The sequence below is a fragment of the Grampus griseus genome (assembly GCF_964374135.1).
Source record: "Grampus griseus genome assembly, chromosome: 4".
Classification (NCBI taxonomy): Eukaryota; Metazoa; Chordata; class Mammalia; order Artiodactyla; family Delphinidae; genus Grampus; species Grampus griseus.
Genome location: NC_138997.1, coordinates 32244295 through 32257485, shown reverse-complemented (window position 1 = coordinate 32257485; position 13191 = coordinate 32244295). Strand labels below are relative to the sequence as shown.

The following is a 13191-nucleotide window of genomic DNA, read 5'->3' as shown; positions in this document are numbered from 1 at the left end:
AACTGAGGAGGAAGGGGCAGGGGGCTGGGCAGGCAGCAGAGAGTCAGTCTCTGGGCATATGGACCATCACCTGAACTCTTGTCTTCTGATGAACACTTTTGAGGGAGAGAACTGAGGAGAAAATGACCTCACTCGTCCTTGCTCCTCTCTCATCTCCACTGCTCACTCTTAGACTCCCTACATCTTATCCTTTCTGTAGCCTGGTAACAGAGCCACTGGGTCCAGCCCAGAGCACGGGAAGTGGGGTGGGGGGGTGGCGGGCGCAGGACGTTTCACTAGTGAAGGCGACTGATGGAATGGCTACACTGCAGAGGGCCCCGAGACCCAGAGAGTCTCCTCAGTGGTGATGGTGACCATCATGAGCGTCCCTGCTCTGCAGGAGGCTCCCCGTGCTGGTACCGGGACCGCACTGCCTGGGGCTGGGCATCTGGGCAGCCCCCGCCCGCAGACTCGGAGACCCTCGGCAGCAGCTGTGTGCACCGGAGGTATGGCCACGTGGGCGACGCTGGGGCTGGAGGCGCCCCCCCAGCACGAGCAAGTATCGGGTGTGGGGCGCGGGTGTGGGGGAACACCAGGCTGGGGTCCCAAGGCCCGCACAGGGGCTGGGAGGCCACACAGACAGGTCTCCAGGGTCCCCCGCCAGCACCCGGTGTGGACTGGCTGGGGATGGAGGGAGGAATGACCTTCTGGAAAATGCTATCTCTTCACCCCGCCCCACCCCACCCCAGGAGGCCGAGCTCCTCTCCATTTCCCTCTCTGCCTCTTTCCTTTTCTTCTCCCCTTCCTTCTCCCCTTCCCCTCTTTTCCTCTCTCCTCCTTCCCTCCATGTCTCCCCACCCACTCTGTCTCTTCCAGCATGAGCCTTCTGCTCAGCCCTATCCATCCATTCCCTGCCCTCCGTGCTGGCTGCACCCCTCTCTCCTCCTTGCTCCCTGGCGGAACTGGGTGAGGGCCGAGGCACTGCAGGAGGACAGCTGAGGAATGATGGATGTACATCAGGCTCAGCTCTATGGTTCTCACTCTGGAGCAAGTGTCAGAGCCACTTGGAGGGCTGGTTGAAAAGTTGATGTAGATCAATTGCTGGGCTCTGCCCCCAGGATCTCCAAGCCTCACCTCTGGGGTAGGGCCTGACCATTTGCCATCTAACCAGTTCTCAGAGGGTGCTGCTGCTTGAGCTTTGAGAATCACTGGGCTAGCACGTTCTTCCTCCTGCTGGTGGTGATTTCAAACCCAATCGTTCATTTATTTTTCATTCATAGGACAATTCTTAGGTCATGACCAGGTACTGGGAACTGGGGTAGGGAGGGGGGGAAGAATACGATTAGAGGTGGGCCTTTCCTCTCGGAGCTCACATCCTGGAAGGAAAGTAAAACTAGGACACAAATAACTCATTGAGGGTAGGAAGAAATCACTGAACCAAAAACAGGTTCAAGTGAAGCTTTGTAGGATTTCTAAGAAGCAAGGGATTGCTCCTGGCAGGGGGGATGGGCAAGGCTGGTGGGGGGCATGGCATTTGAGCTGGGTCTCAGAGGATGAGTGAGATCTGACCTTGTGGCCATGAGGGGAATGGAAATTCTAAATGGAGGGAACAGCAGTACCAAATTGCTTGGAGGTGAAGAACATTGTTGGGGGATGGAGACCCTGGGGAAAGGGGAGAGGGAGCAGTACTCACTGTGACCCTGGTAGAAATCCAGGGTTCATGAAGGCTTGTAGTGAAAGATAAGGGAGAGAGCTAGGCTGCTGCAGGCCTCATGTCCCGCACTATGCATTTGGGAGTTCGTCTCCAAAATGGAGAAGCTCTAAGGAAACTCCATGGCTTCCTTGCTGGTTCCAAACCCGGATCATCCAGAGAGAGTTATGGATGAAGACCTCTGCACACCAGGAGGGCCAAAAGACTGGCAAGGGTCACTTTTGCTGCTGCTGTTTGCTCTCCCTTAAGGCTGACATCACTGTCTTGCCGTCGCCCTCAGGAGGCATGGTCCCTCTGTTAACTGGGAGGGACCCACAGCTTTCCCCTTAGCCCCAAAGGCAGAGCTGTGTGGTCCAGGAACCAGAAGCCAAGGTGTCACCTGAGAGTTATTTAGAAGTGAGAGTCTGAGTCCCCACCCCAGACGTACTGAATTAAAATCTGCATTTTAACCAGACCCCTGGGTGACTGCACATCAAAGTTTGAGAAGTGCTGGTTTAAACCAGACTTTACAAGAGCCGGGGAAAACAAAAGAAAAATAGATAGGGTTACTGAGCACCCAGTAAAAATTTACTAACCCCCCTATATATTATATCACCCTCTCACTCTGAACCTCGCCCTGTTTTATTTTCCTTCATCGCCATTGCCACCTGAAGTAGTCTATTTGTGTATTTGTTTCTCTAAGAGCCTCCGACACCTCCCGAGGTCCAAGAGAGCAGGCACTTCATCTGCTTTACTAGCTACTAGGGTTCCAGCACTGAAAAAAGTCTGGCAAATGGCAGGATGTCAAGAAATATTCACTGAAAGAGTGAATGAGTGGACGAATGAGCAAACAACCCCATGACCTGGGACACAGTCTGCGCAGCTCCCAGCCAACCTCTCTGTGGCAGAGGTCTGCCCCATTCCCCACCATCCACCTCCCCCCAGCTCAGCGGCACCCCTGGGGTCTGCTGAGTCAGCTAGCCTCGTGTGCTTTTGAGATGCCTCAAAGTTGGAGTGCAAGAGAGCAGAGAGTGTGGATTCATGTGTTCCCTCCTCTGCTTGACTGAGGTCTGCTTTGCAGGCTCTATCGTCCCCCGAGAAGACCCACCTCTGCCCCAAAACTGCTCTCTGCCTCACAGCCCTCCCCTCCCCTCTATGCACAGGAATTTTGTCCTCCTCCCGTAACATGAATTCCTTATCGCTGGACGCAGTGCTCCAAACCTAACACCCTTTCCTCCGGCTCACATGTGCCCTAGGAACATCAGTAGTTTGAGGTCACTGTTCTGCCTTTGTCACTCGTTTTAGCAAGATTCCTCTATCAGATGGATTGTCATGAGGGAAGAGTTGAAAGGGAAAGGTAGCAGCTGGGGTGAGAAAGGATGAGAACCGGCACCAGTGGGGGTTCAGTAGTGGCAGGGGGGGTGGCCCAGCCCTGCCCTCCTGCAGATTCAGACATGGAAATAGTCATCAGTGACGGTGCAGTGTGGCAACAGTGTTCACGGGCCAAACCTGAAGGGCTTCCTGGAGGAAGTGGGTCCAGGGCAACCCACAGGGAGGCTGGTGGTGCAGAAAAAGCATTCAGGAGACAGAAGGTTCTGCTTAGTTGGAGCAGAGGGTGTGCAGGGGCAGTGGACGGAGGTGAGGCCAGAAAGAGACACGAGGCCTCATGCGGGACGTTAACAAGGGTGGCCAGGGGGATGCTAATGTGATCAGTTGGCTTTTGATAAGATCACCTCCCTGTTTGAAGAGGGGAAAGGCGAAGGCAAGGGCCCCGGGAGGAGGGGAGCACCCTGGTGCCTGGCTCCATCTCCATCTCTCCTGGCTCAGAGAGCCTTCCCGCCCCCCATCTAGAGTCAGGACCCCTCCCCCGCCGCCGGTTATGCTTTATCACACATTGTATTTATTTTCTTCTAGGATTTACTCCATTAGGTAATTGTTTTGTTTATTTGTTTATTGTCCACCCTTTCTGTCGCACACAAGGCTCTATTCATGAGAACACAACCTCGTCTGTCTTATTCTCCACTGTATGCCAGCCCCACTCAGTGCCTGGCACACAGGAGGTGGTCAATAAATATTTGTTGAATGAATGAAAACGCGGATGGTATAGAGGCCATAGAGGAGGAAAGAAGTGGTTTGCGAGGTCTTTAGAGGTAGCGTCAACGGGAGCGTGACAGGCTGGAGGCGGAGGGTTAGATCAACAATGGTGCCCCAGGTTTCTGCTTTGAGCGATTGGGTAGATGGGATGTGGGGTTATTGGGGGAGGTGGGGGGCGCTGAAATGGGAGCAGTTCGGGTGAAATTAATGTATTCGGTTTGGGGCAGGTTGAGTTCGTGTGCCTGAGGGACATCCAGGTGGATTTGTGTAGAAGTCACTTCATTAGAAGAATCTAGAACTCAAAAGTGAGATTTGGCTTAAAAGGAGAAGAGAGGTCGATTGGAATGATGATGCAGGGATAGGAAGAAAAGGGCTTGGCAACTGACAGACAAGGAGAAGGGGCAAGGAGAGGGCCAAGTAAACACAACTGCTTGATTTCTTCTAAGTGACGTGTTCATGTAGAATATATTCAGTATAGACGAATATAAAAAAAGAAGTAAATATCCCAAGTTCCAGCACCACCCACGGGTCATGGCTACGTTTTGGTAACTCTTCTGGATCTCTCTCTCTTCTGGATGTCCCTGTTCTTCATTCTATGTAACTGCACATTGACACTGATAGGTTCATATGATACACAGCTGTTTTTGGAGCATGCATTTTTTCTTAACCATACGTCATGGAAATATTTCTGCGTTGATAGATATGGCTCTGCACCATCATTCTAAAGAGCTACATGGATTTCCTTTGCAGAGAGATACCATAACTCATTAACTGATCCCTCACACACTGACACGTAGATTGTTGCCAGTTTTGCGATATTATAAATAAAATTACATGAACACCTGTGTCATCCTTCAATGTCTCTTCATTTCCTTAGAGAATACTCCTAGAACATTCTACACTAGAATAGACAAACACTTACAGTTTTGGTATGGGTTGCCAAATTTCTCTCCAGAGAAACTGTCTTGATGTACACCCACACGTGACATGCGTGAGAGGGCTATATTCCCCCTTGTCATTCTTTTCGGTGAAAATTATACCTTGTTGTTATGGGAATTTTTTCTTTTTATTGCTAATTTTTATTAAAGTTTTGTACATCCCAAATTTAAAGACTCATACATAATTCTGTAAGACTTAAAACAAAAAAAGCATTCTCACTTTCACTCACCTTTCCCCATTCCTGATTTCCACTCCCCAGAGGCAACAATTTTCAACCATTCCACCCATTTTTTCTGGTATGTGTTCCTTATTTTCAATAACACGATCACGCAGCATTTCTTGATTTTTAGTCACTGGTGTTATCTGATTGATTCCCTACTGTGGATGATGAGAACTATACTCTCTCCCACCAGCCTGTCCACACTGCTTTCCTTTCTTCCATCCTCTCTATTTAGTTACATCACATATCTTGGCTAAGCCTTCACTCACTGCCTACGTTAGCGACTCAAGTGAGTACTAGTCACTCCCAGCCGGGTCGCTACACATGCACTCTGTACTATTCTGCTTTCCCTTGAGTTTCATGTTCTGGTTTCCTGAGTTTTCTGTGTACCAGTCACCCATTCATCCCCAAACCCACTGCTTGAATTGTATGGATCTTCTCAACATGCCAGAACACACTGGCTGATCTCTCGACTTCATCTTTTTCTTGGAGATGCACTTGGTGAAACCCCCATGCCTGGTCCAGTCTAGGCTGGCCGCATCCCCAGTCTGAGGCCCAGACACCAGTCCTGGATGCCCCTCCACCGTCCTCCTGGGGCATCCCTTCACCTGGAGGGAACTCTCCTGGTTGCACTCCTCTTTCCTGGAAATCCGGTTTTTCTCTTTCTCATTTTACTCTGTTGTTTCAGTCGAGCATCCTGAGATAGGACACATGGGAGATGAATGTTTTTGAAATGTTGCATGTCCATAAATATCTTCATTCTGCTTCCAGACTTGATTGGTAGTTTGTCTATAGAAGTAATTTTCCCTTGGAAGTTTGAACACTTTGTTCTGCTCTCTTTGTGACTTGTGGAGATAGTGTTCAGGGGTCAGTGCCATCCTGAGTTTTGATGCTTTACATTTGACCTGCGTTTTTTCTCTGGATAGGCTCTTCCTTCTGAGCCACAATTTTCAAATTTCCAACTGGTGTGACTTGACGTGGCTCTTTTTTCATTTATTGTGCTGGGCACCTGGGAGTCCTTTCATTTGAAAACAGGTGTCTTTCAATCCTTGGGAATTTTCTTGTAGAAGTTCTCTTAAATTTCTTACTTTCAGCCATCTTGTTGTCTTGTTCTGGAACTACTCTATTTTGGATTTGAGATTTCCTGGCCAGATTCTCTAACTTTCATATATTTTCTTTCTTCTTTTCCATCTCCGTTGGTGGTTTTTGGTTATTCTTTCTGAGGGAGTTTCATAAATTATCTTCAACTTTTCCATGAGATTTTCAATTTCTGTTCTCAAATTTTTCATTTCTAAGAGCTTTTGTTTGTTTCCATTTTTAAAGCCTGGGGTCCTTGTCATCATTGCAGAACCCTTTCCTGACTCAAGGACTTGGTGATCTTTGGCCATCTGTTTATATTTCAGGGGAGACACTAAAACACTGTTCAGAAGCTTCCGTAAGCAGAGAGAACTTGTTGACGGGCAGGCTGAGCTGGAAGGGGACCTACCTGGGCCTTTTCACGTGAAGAATGATGACGGTCCATATCTGTAAGTCTTTTCTCTAGTCCTGGATGGTTTTACAAAGAGTACTCTCGTCTTCCATGTGCTGTCTGGCAGCCAGCATCCCCCGCCAAGTGGCAGGCCCACATCTGATAGGCCCAGGGCAAGAGTACAAATAAAGTCCCACATGCCACATGTCTAAAGATTATAAGCCAAGCTGCTCTGCCAGGCCTGCCTGCAGGGTCCACCCGGGACCTGTGCAGCCTGCTTGACCCAGAGCTTACAGGGGTCATGCCCTCCGCACCCGCCCCGCTGCTTGCAAACCGGAGTGTATAAAGACCTGCTGGGGCTGGACATGCGTGTATCCATTTCCCGGAGCTGCCATAACAATAGGAATTTACTGGAGAGATAAATTGGGAGATTCGGATGACATCCAGACACTACTATATATAAAATAGATAACTAATAAGGACCTAGTGTATAGCACAGGGAACTCTACTCAGTACTCTGTAATGGCCTATATGGGAAAAGAATCTGAAAAAGAATAGATACATGTATATGTATGACTGAATCACCGTGCTGTACACCTGAAACTAACACAATATTGTAAATCAACTGTACTCTGATAAAAATTATTTTAAAAGTACAGAAAATAAAAGAAATATTGACAGAAAAGGGAAAAAAAAAACATTAGAAATTTACTCTTTCACAGCTCTGGAGGCCAGAAGTCCAAAACCTGCGTATAGGCAGGGCCGTGATTGCTCCAAGGACTCTAGGGTGAATCCTTCTTCGCCTCTTCCAGCCTCGGGGGACTCCAAGTGTCTTTGGCTTATAGCTGCTTATCTCCAGTCTCTGCCTCTGTCTTCACGTGGCCTCCTCCTGCATGTTTCTCCTCTGTGCTTATGTGTCTCTGGGTGTCAAATCTCCCTCTGACTTTCTCTTATACGGACACCAGCCGTTGGCTTTAAGGCCCACTGTAAATCCTGGATGATCCCATCCCAAGATCCTTAACTTGATCACATCTGCAAAGACTCTATTTCCAAATAAGATCAAGTCATGGGTACCAGAGGTTAAGAATTGGCCATATCTTTGGGGGGGGCGGGGCGTGGAGGGACATAGTTCAACCCACGGCAGCACAGAAACCAGGGAGGAGCGCTGGTGCCATCAGACGCCCCGAGGACCCGGGGTAGGAAGGGCCCCCGCCGCACACCTTACCTCCTCACTTCTCAGACTTAGGATTTCCAGGCTGATCCTAGCTCCTTCCAAACGACCCCACCGCAGTGGAGGGAGAGAGGCAGTGCGGTTACAAGGGGGACCCCATCTGCTTAGACACCAGCTTCGAATGGCCTAGGGGGTGGGCAAATTAAAAACTCTATATCTGATTTCCCAGGGCTGGGGCTGTTCTTTATTTCCGCCCTTCTCCCTCAACCCACCTGAGGGCCTCCACTCTACACCAGCCCTCTTCTGTCAATTTCTACTCAACCAGCGACAAAACTTTCAAAATATTTTCTTAAGAGTTAGAAAAGACAAAAAAAAAGTTTTTGTGTTTCCAGGTTAGAGATGCACAGGGCCTTGTAGAGCAAGGCAATGCCCGTGGGGCCTAATAGAGGACGGGACTGGGATCCCTCCTCCAGACACAGGCTTTCAGTGCCTCCGCCCTCCCTCCCAGCTCCTGGGCCTCTGAGCCCCATCCAATTGCCCTAGGGGTGGGGTGCAGGGGAGAAGGACACAAAGCCTCCCACCACTCTTAACCGAACCTTCTGTTTTCACCCAGCTGCACCCACACTTCCAGAAGTGCTAGGACCCCTCCACCCCTCCGCCTTCCCAAGGGTCTTCAGCACAATCAGTCTTCTTTCACAAAGGCTTTTCCAAAGGTTTTACTAGTGAGTTGAAACATCTTTTCATAAATAAGCCATTTGTATTTCCTCTTTTATGAAGTTCTTGTTCATGTGCCTTGCCCTTTGGAAATGTTTTGTCTCTTTTGGATTAAATTGCAAAAGCTCTTTTTCTATTCAAGTTATTCACTTCTTGCCTTTACATATGTTGTATATTCTCCAGTTTAATTTGTCTTTCAAATATCGGTGATTTTAACGTATTTGATTTTTATGTCCTCAAAATTCATCGATTTTTTTACTTTATAATTTCTGGGCTCCACGTCATACTTAGAAATGCCTTCTTCACTGCGTGAGTATTCAAATACTTACCCATATTTACTTCTAGCCCTTTTAAGATTTTCCTTTTTACATTTAAATATTTGATCCTTCTGAAGCCGGGTATGGATCCGGCTTTACATTTTTCCCAAATGACCAGCTAAGGGTCTCAGCACCCTTTATTGAACAATCCATTTCTTTCTCACTGATTTCTCACTGCTTATCATAGGGAGTTGGGTCTGTCCCTGGCCTCTGTGTTTCGTTCACTCATCTGTCTTCTTTTTCCTGGGCCAGTAATGCTTTCAATTAATTTCTGTGGCTGTATTATAGATTTCAGTGGCTGAGAAGCCAAGTCTTTACTCTTCTGAATTTTCCTGGCTATCCTTATGCTTATCCTTCAGATAAGCATAAGTCTTAGTGTCATTTCAATTTCCAAAATAAATCCTCTTAGGATCCCAGATGGGCTTACATACCAGAAAAAAATTGTCCAAAAGTAGATTCCACCCTAGAAAAAAATATTGTGCTATAGGGAACTATTACTAGGAAAGAGATGTCCCTAAGTATATCATTATCATTTCCATCATCATCATCGTGTGCTTGTTCCCTAGGAAATAAGAATATTGTTTCAATATCACTTGATCTAAGGAAGTTCTTAACTATATCCAATATTTAGCAGAAATCTTTTCAGCTATAATTTCCACTCCCTAAGCTTTCCTGGTCTTCTGTAGAATAATTTATCATAGTTCTTTTAAAATGGCTTGAGAAACAGACTAACAGATATAGAAAACAAACTAGTGGTTACCCAAGTGGAAAGGGAGGTGGGAGGGCAAATTAGGGGTGTGGGATTAAGAGATACAAACTACTATGTATAAAATAGATAAGCAACAAGGTTACCCTGTATAGCACAGAGAATTATAGCATTATCTTGTAATAACTTTTAATGGAGTATAATCTATAAAATACTGAATCACTCTGCTGTACACCTGAAACTAATATAATATGGTAAATCAACTATACTTCAATAAAAAAGGCTTAGAATCTGATAGATAGCTACACATTTATGCCCGGGGCTATATTGCTTGTAAAAGTCAAAGGGGATTTATCTTCTCAACAAAACACCCAGTTCCCTGTTTTAAGGTTATCTGAACAAAAAGCACTGTGAACCCAAAGATCTTGAATAGCAAAAGGAAAAGGACCCAGGGGGTCTTTGGTTACAACTTTTACTGAGATAATTGGCCCTTGGACGAAGCACCTTCTTACAAAACTCTCATCTATTGTCTTATTTATACTCACAGTACTCCAGTGAAGTAGACAAGAGCAGCTTTTACGTCAATCTCCAGTCTCTAAGAAGGAAATGGAGACAAACACAGGTTGGTGATGTGCCCTGGGTCACCCAAAGCCCCAGTCAGCTCGATGTTTAGTGCTGGGTGGTGCTGGGTGGCTGCATGGCTCAGGGCTCCAAGCCCATCCAGTGTTTTCTCCCCCAAAGCAGATGTCAGACGAGTGGGCCCTATCAGACAAAAGGAGGGGACTCGGGTACCGCTCTTCCCTGAGGGTTGCCACTAAGGTTTTGCTCCTGGAAAGCAGCCTTGAGCCCAGGTGCTGTGACCTCCAGTTGGATATCAGGGACCACCTGGTGGGACCACCAGTGGGCAGAGAGCCCGGGAGAAGCTGCCAGCATCCCCTGCTGCCTCACCCACTTCCTCTCCTGGCATCATCCAGCCAGCCCTCGCATTGTGCAGATACTGCCCAAGCCTCTGCTTAGCTGTATCACCTGGAGCTTTCATCTCTCTTACAAGGGAACCTCTCCAGCCTCTGACCAAGGCATAGGTGTTTTACGGAACCTGTTGACCTCAAGTCAGAGAAAGCCTAGCCTGAAATACGGATGGCGCTGTTTCTTTCCATCTGTCAGAATTGTTTATTCCATTTGAAGAAAACAAAGGGAAAAAAAGCTGGTTAATGTCAGATTTGTGTAACAGATGCTTTATTTGCCTTCTCTTCTTTGCCATCATTAGGGATTTTTAACTTTTGATGCTACTGGACTAGAGATTAAGCAGCCTGTGTTCTCCATGAAGGTTATACGATGATGTCTTTTCGAAGATTGGCCTTAAAGGCTTCAAATGACCCAAGGTAGTGGATTAGCAGTGACCAACGGAAGGCAGGCAGCATGCGGGAACACTCTGTGGGTCAGCCTAAAGCACTTCCTGGGGATGGTCTCTATGCTCTCCCGCTCAGTGTGCAAGGGCAAGGCCACATTACCCCCCTTCCCTGGGGTCAGGGTTTAAATTAAATTAACAGGAGGACACAAAAATGCTGCAAACAAGTAGCTGGTCAGCTCTGACTCTACAACCTTGAACTTGGAGATGATATTTACTCATTGGCATCATTTAAGACACCAGCAAAACAGATGTTTTTCAGAGGTTCTCCAATTCACAGATCATATACCAGAAGCCAGGGTAACATTGCCCATTAGGAGGCCACTCCCTACAACCTTGACTGAATTGCCAGACAAAACCACAGGAATGGGGTCTTATCTGGTTCTCTGACCTTAGACAGAAGAATCAAGTATTTATTAATAGTGACCTGATTACTGTTTTGTTTAGGGTGTGTATGTGTATGTGTGTTTTTGTTCCATAAGGAAATATTTTATTAGCACTTTCATCCTAAATTATTCCAGTACTAAGAAACATCACTCTTTTTCATGGTTTGGGTTTCTCATGTAATGTTGTAAAATGCAAGCTAAGAAAACAAGAAAAATTTTTCTGTTTTTCAGATCTCTCAGACAAAGCTTTCTGCAGATAATGAGTGGAAGTAAGTGATTTGTATTTTTTTATAGCTGGTATACTAAAAATTAGACTTCCATCTTAACAGTTTGAGAAATTAAATGAAGCCATCATTTAATTTATAAATTTCCCAGGATAGAAGATGGGTTAGCATGGCCATGTGTGCACAGTGATTGTATAGACCAAAGCCACAGGGATTTCATCTGTTTTCTGCAGTAGGCTCCATGCAGTCCCACAAATGCGTATGTCCCTCAATACATGTCCTTGTATGTCCTTGTCCTCTGAGGCACAAGACACATCTGGTTTTCTTTATAGGCTGTTTCCCCTGTGCTGTGGCACCTACTGTGGGACCATTGGACCCCTATGGGCACCAAATGAAATAAAAGTGAAATGTTCCTCCTTTTTTGCTTTATGGTTGTCAATTATGAATGTATTCCTAATCAAAGTAGAAATGTTTATTACATTTGTACACTACTTTATACTTTCCAAAGTACTTCCACATAGGTTAACCATCTGAGATGCATTTTACTGTATATGCACAAAATAGATTAATGTCATAAAGTATATTTTGTTTGATATCTATGCAAGCCCTCTTTTAGACTGATGATAAATTCACTCTTCTATCTACATGGCCTAAGTTGAAGTCCACTCATTACAGAAAATATTAAATAGTTATTTGGTATTTGGGGCTGTAAAAACTATAACTAAGTGCTTGTACCCTTTTATTTTTTTTGCACTTCCCATTTCTTCAGAAGAGTGCATATATTTTTAAAAGAGCTTCTAGAAATCATTCTCGGCTCCTAAGCTAAGCTTCCAACACAGAAACTAACAGCCATGTAATTTTATGCAGGTTGCTTACCTGATGTGGATTTCAGCTTCTTCCTTTGATAAATGAAGGGGTCTCAGTACATCTATGGTACCTCCCAGCACTAACATTCTCAGATTCCATCTCAGGAAAGTTGAACTCAAGCAGGAATATTTATGAGGGTCTGTGGGCTCATTTCTGTGCATTCTCCAGCAGGGGGCACCCCTGGGATTTGGATGGGGCTCTTACTGAGGCAGCTCTGTAGAATTGCTGGTAAAGACAAAGACTCAACCCAGGTACCCAACAAGTGCCTTTAAAAGGTCCCAGAATGTTACCCTGGAGTGCTTTTTGATCAGTGCTCTAACTAAATATATATTGTGACCAGTCATAAGTGGACACTAAGAGATTTTGTGACTGATGGTTCCCCACTTGGGGTGAAAGATAATGCTAACCAGTATTTATAAAATAATTGATTGGCAAGATTCATACTTTTCCCCCTTTTCCCTAATCTTGATCTCGGACTGCTCCCTCCTCTAGGCCAGTGAATCCCAATCTTGGCTGCACCTTAAAATCACACAGGGAACTTTAAAAATTACTGATGCCTGGATCCCATTCTGGAAATCTCTATCAGTTTGCTCAGGCTGCCATAGCAAAGCACCACAGACTGAGTGCTATAACAACAGAAATCTATTTTCTCACAGACTGGAGGCTAGAAGTCTAAGATCCAGAGGTCGGCAGGCTTTGATTTCTTCTAAAGCCTCCCTCCTTGGCTTGCAGGTGGCCACCTTCTCCTTGTGTCTTCCCTGTGGGAGTCTGTGTCCTCACGTATAAGGATACCAGTCATGTTGGATTAGGACCCGTCCTAACAACCTCATTTACCTTAATTGCCTCCTTAAAGACCCCCTCTCCAAACACAGTCACATTCCGAGGTCCTAGGGGTTAGGACTTCAACATATGAATTTTGAGGGGACCCAGTTCAGCCCAGAACACCCAGCCATGCTCACTTCATTGATCTGGGGTCCAGCCTGGGCACTGTGATTTTTAAAAGCTCCC

General features: G+C 46.3%; 1 protein-coding gene across 1 annotated transcript in view; it reads left to right on the top strand.

The window, feature by feature from the left end:
• Window positions 1-514: 514 nt before the first annotated feature.
• The window catches only part of RNF175 (ring finger protein 175), a gene marked incomplete at its 3' end in the record, with an annotated part of 75624 nt that continues 62947 nt past the window's right edge, over window positions 515-13191 (top strand). Inside the window, 2 exon segments of the mRNA XM_082653399.1 lie at window positions 515-538; window positions 11324-11361.